We start from the raw sequence: 15,427 nt of genomic DNA, 5'->3' as shown, positions 1-15,427 counted from the left end.
AATTATTTAAGAATTCCCAAAGCCTCTACAGAGCGTGGCCAATACGCTGAAGCTTGAGATTCAGTATATGATTCGCAACCTTTGAATGCAACACCAAAGGCCTCCCTGCACAGAATGATCCATCCCACATCGGAAGTAATTAGTGGCATGTTAGTAGCATGGCGATTAGCCACAAACAGAGCAAAGAGCAAACATATTCAGTCGTAGAGTCATAGAGTCAGAAACGACGGAATCCGGCACAATTTGTCTCTGCAGCCCCATCTAAGCTAGCAACATTTGCCTCGATTTAGGCCATAAGCTCTAATGTGTTCCTATCAATGTAGCTGGTCAAATGTATTTTAAATATTTATATTCTACAAGCCTCAACTTCTTAATCTGGCAGCCCATTCCATATAACGTGAAACGGTTGCCCTCGGGTTCCTATTGGATATTTTCCGTCGCACCGGAAACCCATGCTATCTCGTTCTTGATACGCACCGCTGGAAAAACATACTCGGTCCATTCACCCTATCTACCCCCCTCATGATTTTTTAACGCACCTCAGTAACATCGCCCATCTTACGCTCCAGGTAATAGTGTTCTTGTCTGCCCAACTTCTCCATTTATGCCATGAGTGGGTTAACATATTATGAGCGTTTGGCGGCACTGGGCCTGTACTTGTTGGAGTTTAGAAGAATGAGGGGGCACCTCATTGAAACGTAGCGAATAGTGAAAGGCTTGGATGGTGTGGATGTGGAGAAGATGTTTCCATTCGTGGGAGTGAGTAGGACTGGAGATTATAGCCTCAGATAAAAGTAGAATTGATTTAGGAAGGAGACAGGAACTAAGTTATTTTCTCAGATGGTGATAAATCCGTGGGATTATTTGCCAACGAAGGCTGTGGAGGCCAAGTGTGAATAATTTTAAGGCAGTGATAGAGAGCTTCTTGATTAGTACACGTGTCAGAGGTTATGAGGAGATGGCAGGAAAATAGGGTTTGGATGGACATAGATCGGGCACGATTGAATGATGGAGTAAACTTGATGGGCCAAATGGAATAATTCAGCTCATATCACCTACGACCTTATGATTCTTCTCCACCTTAACAATCCCACACATCCGTTGTTAGTACGCTGGGAGATTACATATCAGCCGCGTGGTTGAAGAAGTTTCTGAATAGTCGGGGAAATACATTGATCGCTGTGATATCTCATTAGGATAAGATCGATCAATTTTCAAGGTGTACTAAGGTCCATTCATCCCTTCATGCTCCAAGCTTGAGTGAACCTACCGAATAATGAAAACCCGAGTAAGAATGGATGTGCCGATACTGGTTCCAGTAGATGCAGAGTCGAGTTTCAGGGGAGGGGGGGGGGGGGGGGGGGGGGGGAGAATCACCTATTTTATTATCTCTTCTATAAAAGAAGCAAATTTAAAATAGGGATAACGAGGAATTTCCTTAGCTAGATGGTGGCGAATGTGTGAACTCCATTCACTGACCCGTGGCGTACAGGTCATTGGTTATTTTTAAAGTGGAGATTTTTCGGCGATTAGTAAGGGCATCAAAGGTTACAGGGAGAAGACAGGAAAATGGGGTTGAAAGGGAAATTTATAGGAAGACGTTACAATCCTTAAATGGTGCGCATATGACAGATTTTACTCCTAATAAATTAGATAGTATATTTAAAGACTGGACATGTAAAGGCATAACTGCTATTTGTAACATAATGAAAGAAGGAGCACTGTTAAGTTTTGAAATGCTTAAAGTAAAAATCCTGTTAGTAAAACAAGACTTCTGTCGATACTTACAGATGCCGAACTATGCTAATAATAAAAATGTTAAAAATATAACGGCGTCGAGTATAGGTTTGATGGGATTATTTAGGAAAGCGTATCTCAAATATTGATAATAAAATTATTTCATGTATGTATAAAGGGTGATTGCATCTTAATCACACTCAACCTTATATATTAAAATGAAATGGGAGAAGGAAGGTGGGATAATCATATCCGAGGAAGAATGGACAGCAATATGGAGGTATCTATGGAAGTGTACACATAACTGGAGGGTGTTTAGTTGGAAAAGCCAGATACGGAATTTTATTACGCCTTCTGAGAAATCCCATTATGGGAACTGGAAAAAATGTGGAAATTTGAAGGCAGATCATTACCATGTTCTCTGGGATTGCCCTGTTAATAAAGATTTTGGAGAGCGTTGCATGATACTTTACAATACATTGTTAGATGTCAAGTGCCCCTGGAGAATAAGTCCATGTTTTTTTGGACTCATACATGCACACTGGCGAAAAAAAGACAAATACTTACTGAATACATTGATGGTAGCTGGTAAAAAAACGCACACAAAGAAATCGTTATCACAGGAGAGCCCAACTTGAATGCATGGATGGACATCACAACGGACATTTATAAAATGGAGAAAATAACAGTGTTAACTTAAAACTAGATTTATTTGTGTCACGTTGGGAAAACTGGGTTAACTATGTTACGCCTCATATGGCAGACTTTATTTATGGTAGAGAAAGAATCACTCCCTAAGTGTTTGTAGTTTTTACTGTGTTCCTGTTTCTATATTTGTTTTGTACAATTCTCAAAAAGAGGCAATTTAAGAAAAACATAAATGGATGATGTGTACATATAGCATTATCACTGACACCCGTTTTATGTAAATGTTTTGCTGTGGAATGCCAATAAAAGAGTTGTTAAAAAAAGAAAATAGCTCGCAACCGTGATAAGCCACATGTTGCATTGGTCTTTCTAACGCGAGGCCTTGACTACTGGGTAAATATGTTTTACTCCCTTTAGTAATAGGTCTGATGAGAAGTCTCGAGGAGTGCATTGTGCTAGTCGCCATGCGTTTTATTTTTAACATAATGTCATAGCGAGGATCGAAGATAGACACAAAAAGCTTCCAGTAACTCAGCGGGTGAGACAGCATCGCTGGAGAAAAGGAATATGTGACGTTTCGGGTCGAGTCCCTTTTTCAGACCGGAGTTAGGGAAATGGAAACGAAATATACAGACGGTGATGTAGGGAGATATAGAATAGATGAATGAAATAATGCAGTTACTAGTGGGGTGCCGCAAGGCTCGGTGCGCGGACCCCTATTATTTACAATACTAAATTAAGATTTGGCCGAGGGAATTAAATGTGACATCTCCAAGTTTGCGCATGACACTCAGCTGGATAGTAGTTTGAGAAATGGAAACGAGATATCCAGTCGGTGATGTTGGGACATATAGAATAGACGATCATATAGAAAGAATGCAGTGACTAGTGGGGTAGTTGTGCTGGGACCCAGTTATTCACAATATATATTAAGGATTTGGACGAGGTTACTCTCGTTATGGTGTCAGATTTGTAAAAGGGGAGGTGCAACGAAACCTCGGTGTGCATGTCCATCCGTCATTGAACTTGAGCGTGCATGTACAGCAGGCAGTGATGAAATCTAATGGCATGTTGGCGTTCATTGCGAGAGGATGAGTATGGGAGCAAGGAGGTCCTACTGCATTTGTACCTGGTGAGACCGCACCTGGTGTTTTGTGCAATTTTGGTCTTCTAATTTGATGAATTACATTATTGTCAGTGAGTGACTGTAGCGTAGATTAAATCCGGGTATGGCGGGACTGACATATGATTAAAGAATGGATGAACTGGGCTTGTATTTCCTGGAATTTGGAAGGATGGAGGCGATCTTATAGAAACATATAAAATTCTTAAAGGATTGGACAGGCTGCATGCAAGTAAATGTTCCCTTCATCTGTTTGATGAAGTCCAAAACTAGAGGTCCCAATTTTAGAATAAGGGGAGCCCATTTAGATGAGGAAAAATATTTTCACCCAGTTAGTTGTGATCCTGTGGAATTCTCTGCCACAGAAAGGAGTGGAGGCTCTTTCACTCGATGTTTTCAAGCGAGAGTTAGATTTTGCTTTTAGAGCAATAGGAATCTAGGTTATGGGTAAAAATCAGGAACGGGGTACTGATTTTAGATGATCTGCAGTCATCATATTGGCTGGCGGTGCTGGCTCGAAGGGCCGAATCGCCTACTCCTGCACCTATTTTTCTATGTTTTTATGTTTCTAAGATATGCAAAAAAGTTTCATTGGTTTGAACGACTTGTAGACTTTGAGACTGAAGAAGATGATTTGGAATAAACTGCGACTTAGGTGGGGGAGAGATGGAGAGAGCGAGAATGCAGAGCTTACTTGAAGTGGGAGAAATCAATTTTCATACTACTGGGTTTTAAGCTGTCTAAGCGAAATATGAGATGCTGTTCCTCCAATTCGTGTATGGCCTCGCTCTGACAATGGAGGCGGCCTAGGAGCCAAACGTTAGTGTGGGAATGGGTAGGGGAATTAAAGTATTTGGCAAGCGGGAGATCGGGCATTTCCAGGCGGACTGTGATAAGGTGTTCAGCGAAACGATCACAGAGCCTTCGCTTGGAGTCGCCCACATATAGGAGCCAACACCAGGAACAGCGGACACAGTAGATGAGGTTGGAGGAGATGCACGTGAATCTCTGCCTCACCCGAAAAGAATGTCCAGGTCCTTGGACGTAGGAAGTATAGGGACAGGCGTTGTAACTCCCGCGGTTGCAGGGGAAAGTACCTAGGAAGAGTGGGGGGGGGGGGGGGGGTTATTAACGGAAATGACATGTTAACCAGTGAGTTTCGGAGTAACCGGTCTCTGCGGAAAACGGATAGGGTTGAAGATGGGAAGATATCGCTCCTGGTAGTAGGTATGTTGCAAAGCCTACCTGAAGCGTCTTTGAAAATCTGCCGCTGCGGGTGTGCGCGATTTTGGCGCCGTTTAGAGGGGGCGGGTTTAAAACGCGATTTTCTCTAGGCTGTTCAAATCGAAGATGTTCAGCCTAGTTAATTATTAACGAAAATCGCTGGAAGACCCCGTCGCAAAAGCTATTATTAGTTTTAAAGGCCTCGTATAATAGTTATAGTAGTTTAAAAATCAATCTCTAAACCCGCGACCGCCAGCAACCGCAGGGTCTCATAAAGCAAATATTTGAAGGTAGGCTGTATATTTTTACATTAAAAAGGGCTTCTAAAGATCCCTTTATACAAAGTTTAATATTGCGAGCAGCTCATTTTGGGCCCATTATATCGCGCAGTATTTTTCTCGGCATTTGGGGCACAAATCTACCGCAATGTGAACGTTCTAAACCAGCGCGTTCCACAGGGACCCACTGGAAAGCTGATTTAAATGGGCATTTATTTACAGCAATTGAACACTAAATTCCTTCCATTTGGTCTATAAATTAATGTAAATGAGATTTAAAAATCATGTTTTATTGTGAATTATTTGTGAATATTATTTGGACATTTAGGCTATTTAAAAATGTTAATCATTTATTAAGAAATGGATAGATGTTTAGATCTAGTAATTGAAGTCTGAAATTAGCTACAATTAGGTAACTAACTAATTATATGCTTTAATTTCAGGTCAGGTCAAGTAAGATTATTTTATATTTGTTTCAGAATGCTTCAATCTATGATAACTGAAAATTTCATTCAGTTCTCTTAATTTTTAAGAAAGTTATGGGCTTTTGACTGTTCACGATCACAGCTTTTTTGTTATGTCCATAGAAAATCAATAGGGAACAAGATGCTCATTTCCGAGTATGAAAGGGCCATAACTTTTTAAATACTTGAGATATGAAAGTGAATTAGGTGTCAAATTAAACTTATTTTTATGCTTTATCTGATGGGATAAAATACAGACTTGATTTTTTAAATCTCAAAATTTTGTGACATTGCTACTGGTAGGACCCCGTTAGAGGTGGCGGAAATATCGGAGGATCATATGCTTATACGATGGTTGATGGGGTGAAATGTGCGGACTGGGCGATAATGTCCCTGTTGCGACTGGGGAAGGGGAGCAAGAGCAGAGCCGCGGGAAAGTTGTGTTGCGGAATTTTTCAAATAGATATACCGGGTGTCCGCTCCATTATAAGTGAACATCGGGTTCTCGCCGACCGTCCTACCCGCAAAGCATTAGGGAACTCGGCGGTGTTCACTTTAAAGGGCCCTTACGCCGTCATGTGCGGGGATATTATTGTTTTAGCCCAATGTGAGTGACATTTTTTGAAATGCTTTAGAAAGATAGGTGAGATTTTCGTTCAATGCTCCCACTTCACCAGAGATCCATAAAGTCATACCCGGGTAGACTTGTTACCTGATGTAATTTTAACATCATTTGATAGGTTTCACTAACTTTCCAGTTAGCGCGACCGGCCATTGAAGTGCGTGAAGGAGCTGCTCTCTGAACTTCCCCTGGGTGACGGTGTAAATCAGTGTGTTTGTACACGTGTTCAGCAGCTGCAGCAGAACTCCAATTTTTTCAAATTTTGCATATGGATTTGTCAAACCTCGCATCCAAAATCCGTTGACACATCGATTGTCAGAACTGAACGAGGAGGAGGACACAAATGCAGGCTCAGACACAGGGCAGATCAGTCTTCGGCGTTTAATCGGTCCAAGTCAGTACAGTTAGTAAACAAAATGAGATATAGTTGTGACCCAGAGCAGGATAAAGCTGCTGGAAATTGCAAACAGTAAAATTATTGACCGTTTACGGCTTTCCGTCTCCGGGTCTCCACGACTGAGATCGCGGAGCCCCCTGCGGACCCGATTGGCCATTAAAATACGTCTCGCCGTGTGCGCATTAAAGAGCAAAATCAAACAGAATGGAATCACTGGGGTCAACAGCGGCTCAGACCAAGAAAATGCGATCCATGCGGGCAGGAAATAGAAGTCCGATCCGATTCGGCAGCCCCACGGTAAACCATTATTCGTGTAGAAAGAATTACATGTGAAAGGCCAGGGAACGTTCTGTAAACAAAAGAAGTTACATAGGGCCACCAGAACCACCGCCGCGGTTCTGTCGGTGCAATATCTGGATCTCAGATTCTGTTTGGAGATGGCCACAAACCTATCAAACGTGAAAGCGACCGTGAACCAAACGGAAAAGTCTACGGCCGCGGCGGACAGGAACATAATACACCTGCACACAGGAGTGTAGTACAGGATTGTGTTCCGCCAATAAAGTACGGCAATCCGATATAAAATCACTTCGCATACAATCACCGTGAGTTCTGCCGTCGCCATAGCCTCCAGATAACGAGTGATGCATTTCGAGAGACCGCACTTTCCTCGGGACAGGACCACAATCGCCAGTAGATTCACTAATGGAGTAAGAAAGAAGCAATAGTGATTATATGGACAGAAAAACTTCCAGTTGAGGGATGGGTGGGTATATATTGTTATTTTGCTTACTTTCCTAAAATTGTGAAAAGGATGTGATGGACGAAGATTTCCTTTGGTTTGACTGCGCTCACGAACAAACATTTCACCTAACTGTGAATTAATCAACCGAAAAACAGTTTAAGCGGAAGTGTAGTTTGAACAAGACGAAAATCAGTGTTAATCGGGTGCACCTTTCGGATCGGCATTTGCTTACCGGGTTTGCAACGTTTGCAGGGGCGGTGTGTAATAGAGATTACCTGCACGCGATGCGGTAATCTCACAGTTAAAATAAACGGAATTTAAAGCCATAAAATGGGAGACGAGATGGAGACATAAATAGATGCGAGAAATGCAATCGCCCGAGGTATAAACAGATGCAACCTTTGTCGCTCAGCTTAATTGGCTGTTACTTCACTACAGACAAAATCATGAAGGACCCACACCATCCTGGCCACACACATATCTCACCACTGCCATCAGGAAGAAGGTAAAGGCGCCTGACAGGTTCAGGAACAGCTACTTCCCCACAACCATCAGGCTATTAAACGCAACGAATAAGCTATGAACTCTGAACTGCAAAATACTATATTATTATTTGCTATTTGCACTATATTGGTTATTCATTTGATCTTCGGATGTGTCTTATACTTTCTGCTCGGGGCTCTATCACAAGAGCAAATAGCAGGGGCGATTATGCGCAGCCCTGCCTATTGCCCCTGGATAGTTGAAATTTCGAAGATCGTATGTTATTGGTCAGTATTCTTTAAAAAAAAACAATTTAAAAATTTATTTATTAGAAGTAGACATATTATAAAATGTAGTTACATATTATAGTAATAAAAACTTTTCATATACATCAGTCATACATTATTAAAATTTTCCATTATCAATTACTTCTGGTTCTAGTATTTTTATTTTTTATAGAAAGCGAGAAAAAGAGAGGGTAGAAAGTTACAAATAAAAAAGAAAGCCAAAAAAAAAAAAACACAACAGAAAAACAAGGGAAGTGGAATGGGTTACCTGTAATACATCAGTGGAGATATGTTCGTAGGTTATAAAGTATAGCTTTTCATCTGTTGATGAGTTCAAGTTTCAGTTGGGTCCTCGTGCTGTGCCAATCTATCCCTTCAGATAGTTACTGAATGGAGCCCAAATTTTATGGAAAAGATCTTGTTTGTCCATTAAGACAAGTCTAATTCTTTCTAAGTATAGGATCTCCGACATTTCCGTAATCCACATTTTAATTGTGGGGGTTGTAGGGCCTTTCCAAAATGTTAATATTAATTTTTTTCCGGTTATTATACTGTAATTGAGGAAATTCCTTTGGTTTGTTGTGAGTGTTAAGCTTTGTTCTGATATTCCAAGTATTATTAATTTTGTGTCTGGGTCCAGTTTTGTATTAATAACTTCTGAAGTTATTTCAAAAATATCTGTCCAGTAATGTTTAAGTTTTATCCAGTTTGCAAACGTATGTGTTAAATTAGCCTCTAAATGTAGACATTTATCACAAATAGGAGAGATTTCTGGGAAGATTCTATTTAGTTTTATTTTAGAGAAGTGTAGTCTATGTAAGACCTTGAATTGTATTAAAGTATGTCTGGCATTTAATGAATATTGATGTATTTGTTGTAAACTTTCGTCCCACATATCTTTCGTGATAGGGTGACCTATTTCATTTTCCCATTTTTATCTATATGGTTCGGTCGGTGGTACCTCGTTATTTAGTAGGGTGTTATAAATATAAGCTATTAGTTTTTCAGTATTAGGATGCTTGTTCAGACATTCATCAAGAATTTCTGATTCCCTATTCCTGTAAACTTGAGTATTAGATTTAACATAATCTCTAATTTGTAGATATCTGAAGAAATTATTTGAGTGCAGTCCATAATTCTGTTGTAACTCTTGAAATGAAAGAAAAGTACCTTTCCCATAAAGATGTCCTATATTTTTGATTCCATTATTTTTCCATTGTGTGAAACCTTTGTCCATAAAGGATGATTTGAATAAAGGATTATTTACAATGGGAAGGCAGAGTGGTATATTATTCAATTTTAAATCTTTTTTTATTTGTTTCCAAATTCGTATTCCACTATGTATTATGGGGTTTTCTTTACAGGTTTATTTGTGCAGTTTTGTGGGGGCAAATATGATCGGTCCAATTTCAAAAGGTAGACAGTCTTCCTTTTCCATCTTTAGCCAATCTGGTTGTTGATCCATTTCTTCTAGCCAAAAATTCATGTTTTTAATATGGACTGCCCAAGAATAAAATAAGAAATTTGGCAAAGCCAGACCTCCATTTATCTTTGATTTACATAAATGTTTTTTACTTATTCTATGATTCTTATAATCCCAGACAAAACTTGTAACAATGGAATCGACTTTTTTGAAAAATGTTTTTGGGATATATATCGGAATTAATTGAAGTAGGTACAGCAGTTGCGGTAAAAAAATCATTTTTATAGCATTAAATCTCCCAAGCATTGAAATGGGGAGTGTTTTCCAGTATTGAATATTCTTATGTAGTTTATTCAGTAAGGGTGGGAAATTTAATTTAAATAAAGAGGTATATGTCTTAGTAACATAGATTCCTAAGTATTTAAATTTATCTTTAACTATTTTAAAAGGGGATTGTTGTATTGTATGTAAATTGAATTTTGTTATTGGCATGATTTCGCTTTTATTCCAATTGATTCTATATCCCGAAAACTGACCAAATTGAATTATTAGATTTAATAGGTTTGGAATACTAGTTTCTAATTTTGTAATATATATTAGTATATCATCTGCATATAAGGAGATTTTATTCCATGTGTCTCTAGTATTGTATCCAAATATTCCTGGATGGTTTCTAACACTTTCTGCTAGGGGTTCGATTGCAAGAGCAAATAATAGTGGGGATAGTGAGCACCCTTGTCTACAGCCTCTAGAGAGATTAAATTTAGTTGATAACATTTTGTTTGTTAATATTCTAGCTGTTGGGTTAGAATATAACAATTTAACCCATGTACAGTACTTCTCTCCTAGTTGAAATGTTTCCATCACCGAGAATAAATATGGCCATTCTACCTGGTCAAATGCTTTTTCAGCATCTAACGAGATAATTGCTAGCTCTGCGTTAGGGATTCTATTGGAGTATATAATATTAAATAATCTTCTCAGATTAAAAAATGAATACCGTTTGGGGATAAACCCTGTTTGGTCGGGATGTATTAATTTGCTGATCACTAAGTTCAATCTATTAGATAGAATCTTAGTTAATATTTTCTGATTAGTATTTAAGAGGGCTATAGCTCTGTATGAACCTGGGTCTTCAAGATCCTTGTCCGTTTTTGGCATAAGTATGATTGTAGATTCATTTAGAGTTTCTGGGAGTTTCTGTTGAGTATAAGCGTATGTGTACATTGGCTGTAGGCGTGGGGAAAGCAAATCATAATTTTTTTTATAAAATTCCGAATTTAGACCATCGGGTCCTGCCGACTTTCCGTTTTTTAAGGACTTTATTGATTCTTCAATGTCTTTTATCGTAATTTCAGCCCCTAGCAATTCTCTCTCTTTCTGATCTAGACCCGCAAACTTACAATTCTGTAAAAATGTTTCCATTCCCGTTGATTGTTCTGTTATTTTAGATGAATACAATTTGTGGTAGTATTGTAGAAATCTATCATTAATATCTTTAGGCAGTGTTAATGTTTCTCCCTTATCTGTTCTAATTTTTTATATTGTTTTTTCCCCGTCCAATTTGCGAAGTTGACGCGCTAATAGTTTTTGTGGTTTGTCACCAAATTCAAAATTTAATTGTTTTGTATGTTGATAAAGTTTTATAACTTGGTCTGAATAAATCTTGTTTAATTTATATTTCAATACTGCAATTTTATTGTGTTTTATCGTGGATGGTGCTGCTGCATTTTCTGTGTCTAATTGCTTTATTTCCATTTCCAGTTTCTGTTGTTTGGCTCTATTCTCTTTATTAAAAAATGATTGGGAAGAAATTAATGCTCCTCGTACAAATGCTTTAAATGTTTCCCAAAGAAGGGAGGCAGAGATTTCAGGGCTATCGTTAGCCTCAAAAAACATTTTAATCTGTTTTACTAGATATTCATTACATGACTTATCTTTTAAGATTTGGGGATTTAATCCCAATTGTGACTGTGTCTCTGCCATTCCGTTTACTTTGATCATATATGTTAATGGGGCGTGGTCTGAGATTATGATGTTATGATATTGTGAGTTATAGGTGAATGGGATAAGTTTTGAATCTACTAAAAAATAGTCTATCCTTGAGTGAGTTTTATGTACTGGTGAGTAAAATGAATATTCTCGGCCCGATGGATTTTCAATTCTCCAAACGTCCTTAATATTAGTAGTATTAATGTATGATTTTAAAAATTCACTTGATCGAGATTTTAGTTTTCTTTGAGTTGATGATCTATCCAAACAAGCATCCAATGTACAATTTAAATCTCCACCGATTATTAAGTTTTGTTGTGTACCTCCCGGGATATTGTTAAGAATTCTCTTAAAAAACAGAGGGCTATCAACATTTGGTCCATACACATTGAGGAGAGTCACCTTTTTTAAGTATAACTCCCCTATTATTACAATATATCTGCCTTCAATGTCTTCTATCGTTGATATATGTTTAAAGGGTATACCTTTACGAATTAATATTGCAACATCTCTTGATTTATGTGAGAATGAAGAATGGTACGCTTTATCAATCCATTTTGCTTTCAATCTGTGTTGTGCTTCCTTTTTAAGATGTGTCTCCTGGAGAAATATTATATCTGTTTTCAATGATTTTAAATGAGCTAACACTTTGCCTCTCTTGATAGGTTCATTAATTCCCTTAACATTCCAACTACAGAATTTAATTCCCTCACCCCCAATTTTTATATTCATGTCTTGCATCTTGTGATTAAGTGGTAGAGCAGATGATTCAGCACACTCAACCCTACCTTATACTTGAACTTCAGGTAGATGAATTTTAGGTCACGTCTGTTTTCCATCCGAACGTATCTCCTTAAATAAAATATGCAATTCCATTCCAAATACAAAATATAATGTGATATAAGATAAAAAAGGTGATAGCTAATAGGGTTAGTAAAGTGTGGAAAGTAGAAAAGAAAAGCAACTACAACTACAATTAGTGCAGTTAGTGATAGCCACCCTAATGTGGCTAAGCATCTATGGACTTCCGTAGCTTTTGGTTTATAAAAATACTAGCTCCGTACTTTCCTTGAAAGGAAAGTTTCCAATTCGATGCATACAATTTGTGGGGGGGGAAAGAAATATTGATTATATTCCATTAATGGTATAATTAGTAGTCTCAAATTGAAATATTAGTTTTGTATAATATAAACATTTATCAAAGAATAATCAAAAACGAAAACATCAGAGAGAGGGCCATCAAACATTTCTCATTATAAAATACCTGAATCATACTTTAATTATATTTCATACTTTTAATTAATTCTTAAATAATCTAAATAATCTTATTATCATTAGTTAGTGTTAGTTAATATTCTTGATTATTAATAGTTGTTAGAGGTTAGTACTAGAATGTTAGTATTATATATTCGTTGCAGGAAATATCCCCAATTCTTATTGCGAATTTTAGGCAACTCTTAAATATAATAGTTTAGAGTATAGAGTTCCATATCTTCTCTGCGAGATAGCAGTGTCCGAGTAGGTGTTAAGAGTTGAATATTTTTCAATCTTTGATCTTGTCCTCGACGTTCTTGGCAAATTCAAATGCTTCCGTGTGCTTGATGAAGAAGTATTCCTTCTTCTCGTAACTGACTCTCAGTGTTGCGGGGTATAACAGTCCATATCTCAGATCCTTTATGTTCTTCAGTATTCTTCTTGTTTCTGTGATCAACGCTCTTTTCTTAGCAACTTCCACGGGGTAATCTCTGAATACGCTAATCTTGTCTCCTTCATATACAAGATTTCTGCTTTTGCCAATTTTCCTCATCATGTCATCCAATACATGGTCATATTGGACCTTTACTATCATTATTCTTGGTCGGTCGCCCACCTTTGGGCGACCCACTCTGTGCGCTCGGGCAAGTAATGGCGCCTGATCCAGGTTCAAAATTGTTTTCAGTACTTCTGCAGCAAATTCACGGGGGTCACGAGTCCCCTCTCTGCCTTCCTGGATGCCCACGATTCTTAAGTTCTGACGCCTCTGTCGTCCCTCCAAGTCTGTACATTTTTCAGTTATTTGATACAATAACTTTGATAGGCGTTGGTTCTCAGTGATGAGTTGTTTTGTAGTTGCGGTGCTTGTCTCAGCAAGTTCCTCAAGTTCTTTTACAATCTTGTAGTGTTGGTCTAATGTCAGGAGAATAGGTTCAAGTTTAGAATCAAATCTGGATTCCATCTTATTCAGTTTTTCATTTACTTCTTCAACATTTTGAGTCATATTTCTTTCCATTTCTAATTTCCAGTCTTCAAGGACTTCGTGTACAATCTCTGTAACATCTTCTTTAATATGTTCTTTCATTTCTTTTTTAAAAGATGCTAGCTCCTCTTTAACCTCTTGAAAGTTCTGTCTAAGATTTTTAAGTTCCTCCTTAAGGACCGTTTTTAATTCTTCCAACTCAGTCTTTTTCTTCTTCTTTGAGATGTCTTCTCGGGATGCTGTTAAACCTGAGGCCGAGGCTTCAGTTGGGCCTACCTCTTTAGTCTTGCCGTTTTTTGCCTTGTGGGGGGGAGTATGTTGAGTCGACATACTGCCGGTGACGCGCGCCTGATGACGTCACGGGCTTAGTGCAAAACAATCGGTCCCGTTTTCTGCAAGTAGGATCTGTCTTTTCCTCCCGTTTTTTCGGATTTTTCACGGAGCTAGTTGGCGCGAGTCTCTCCTACTCCATAGCGCCACCGGAATTGGTCAGTATTCTAGCAGTCGGCTTGTCATATAATAATTTTACCCATGAGATAAAATTTTCTCCCATTTGAAATTTTTGCAATACTTTAAAAAGGTATCGCCATTCTACTTGGTCAAATGCTTTTTCTGCGTCCAATGAAATAATTGATAAGTCTTCAATTCTATGTGAGTGCATTATATTAAACAAACGTCTCAAATTGTTGAATGAGTATCTCTTCGGTATAAACTCCGTTTGATCCGGATTTATTCATTTACTAACATATTTACCCAATCTTCTCGCGATGGTCTTCGCTAATATTTTCTGATCTGTATTTAACAGTGCTATGGCTCTATATGAACCAGGTTCTTCGAGATCTTTATCTTTTTCAGGTAAAAGTGTAATAGTTGATTCGGCTCGTGTTTCTGGTTATGTCTGTTCTTTGAAAGCGTGTGTGTATAATTTTTGTAAGTGTGGTGAGATTATCTCGTAAAATCTTTTCTAAAATTCATTACTAAAGCCATCCTGTCCTGGCGTTTTAGCGTTCTTCAACGAGTTTATTGTTTCTTCTATTTCTTTAACTGAGATTTGAGCTCCTAATTCCTATTGTTCCAACAGATTAAGTTTTGGGAGATTACAATTATCTAAAAAAAATATGATTTTAGTATTATCTGTTGAATGTTTAGATGTATATAAATGTTGATAGAATTGAGCAAATCTTTTATTAATGTCTTTAGGTAATGTTAACCATTCGCCTTTATCTGACTTAATTTTGGTAATCGTATTTTGCTTTTCTCGCTTTTTCAGTTGATGTGCCAGAAGTTTATGTGGTTTATCACCGAATTCAAAATGTTCCTGTTTTGTAATTTGAAATAGTCTTATTACTCTTGCAGTTAGAATTTTGTTTAGTTTAAGTTTTAACATTATTATCTTATTATGTTTGTCTATGGTTGGGTCTTTAGCATTATCTATATCTAATTGTTTAGTTTGTTCTTCCAGCTGCATTTGTTCAGTAGTATTCTTTTTATTTTGAAAGGCTTGATATGAGATTATAACTCCTCTGATAAATGCCTTAAAGGTTTCCCATAATAAAGGCGGTAAAATACGTGGAGTATCGTTAGTCTAAAAAAAATCCATCTGTTGCTTTAAATATGTACAACATTGTGAGTTATTTAAAATTTGGGGGTTCAACATCCAAAACGATTTTTTATTAGACATTCCTTCTACTTTTAGGAAGAAAGTTGGCGGGGAGTGATCAGAAATGATGCTATTATGATACTTCGGATTAATTGAGTACGGAATGAA

The sequence above is a fragment of the Amblyraja radiata genome, chromosome 3, assembly GCF_010909765.2.
Source record: "Amblyraja radiata isolate CabotCenter1 chromosome 3, sAmbRad1.1.pri, whole genome shotgun sequence".
Lineage (NCBI taxonomy): Eukaryota > Metazoa > Chordata > Chondrichthyes > Rajiformes > Rajidae > Amblyraja > Amblyraja radiata.
The sequence above is the reverse complement of the archived record's forward strand: the minus strand, read 5'-3'. Positions refer to the sequence as shown.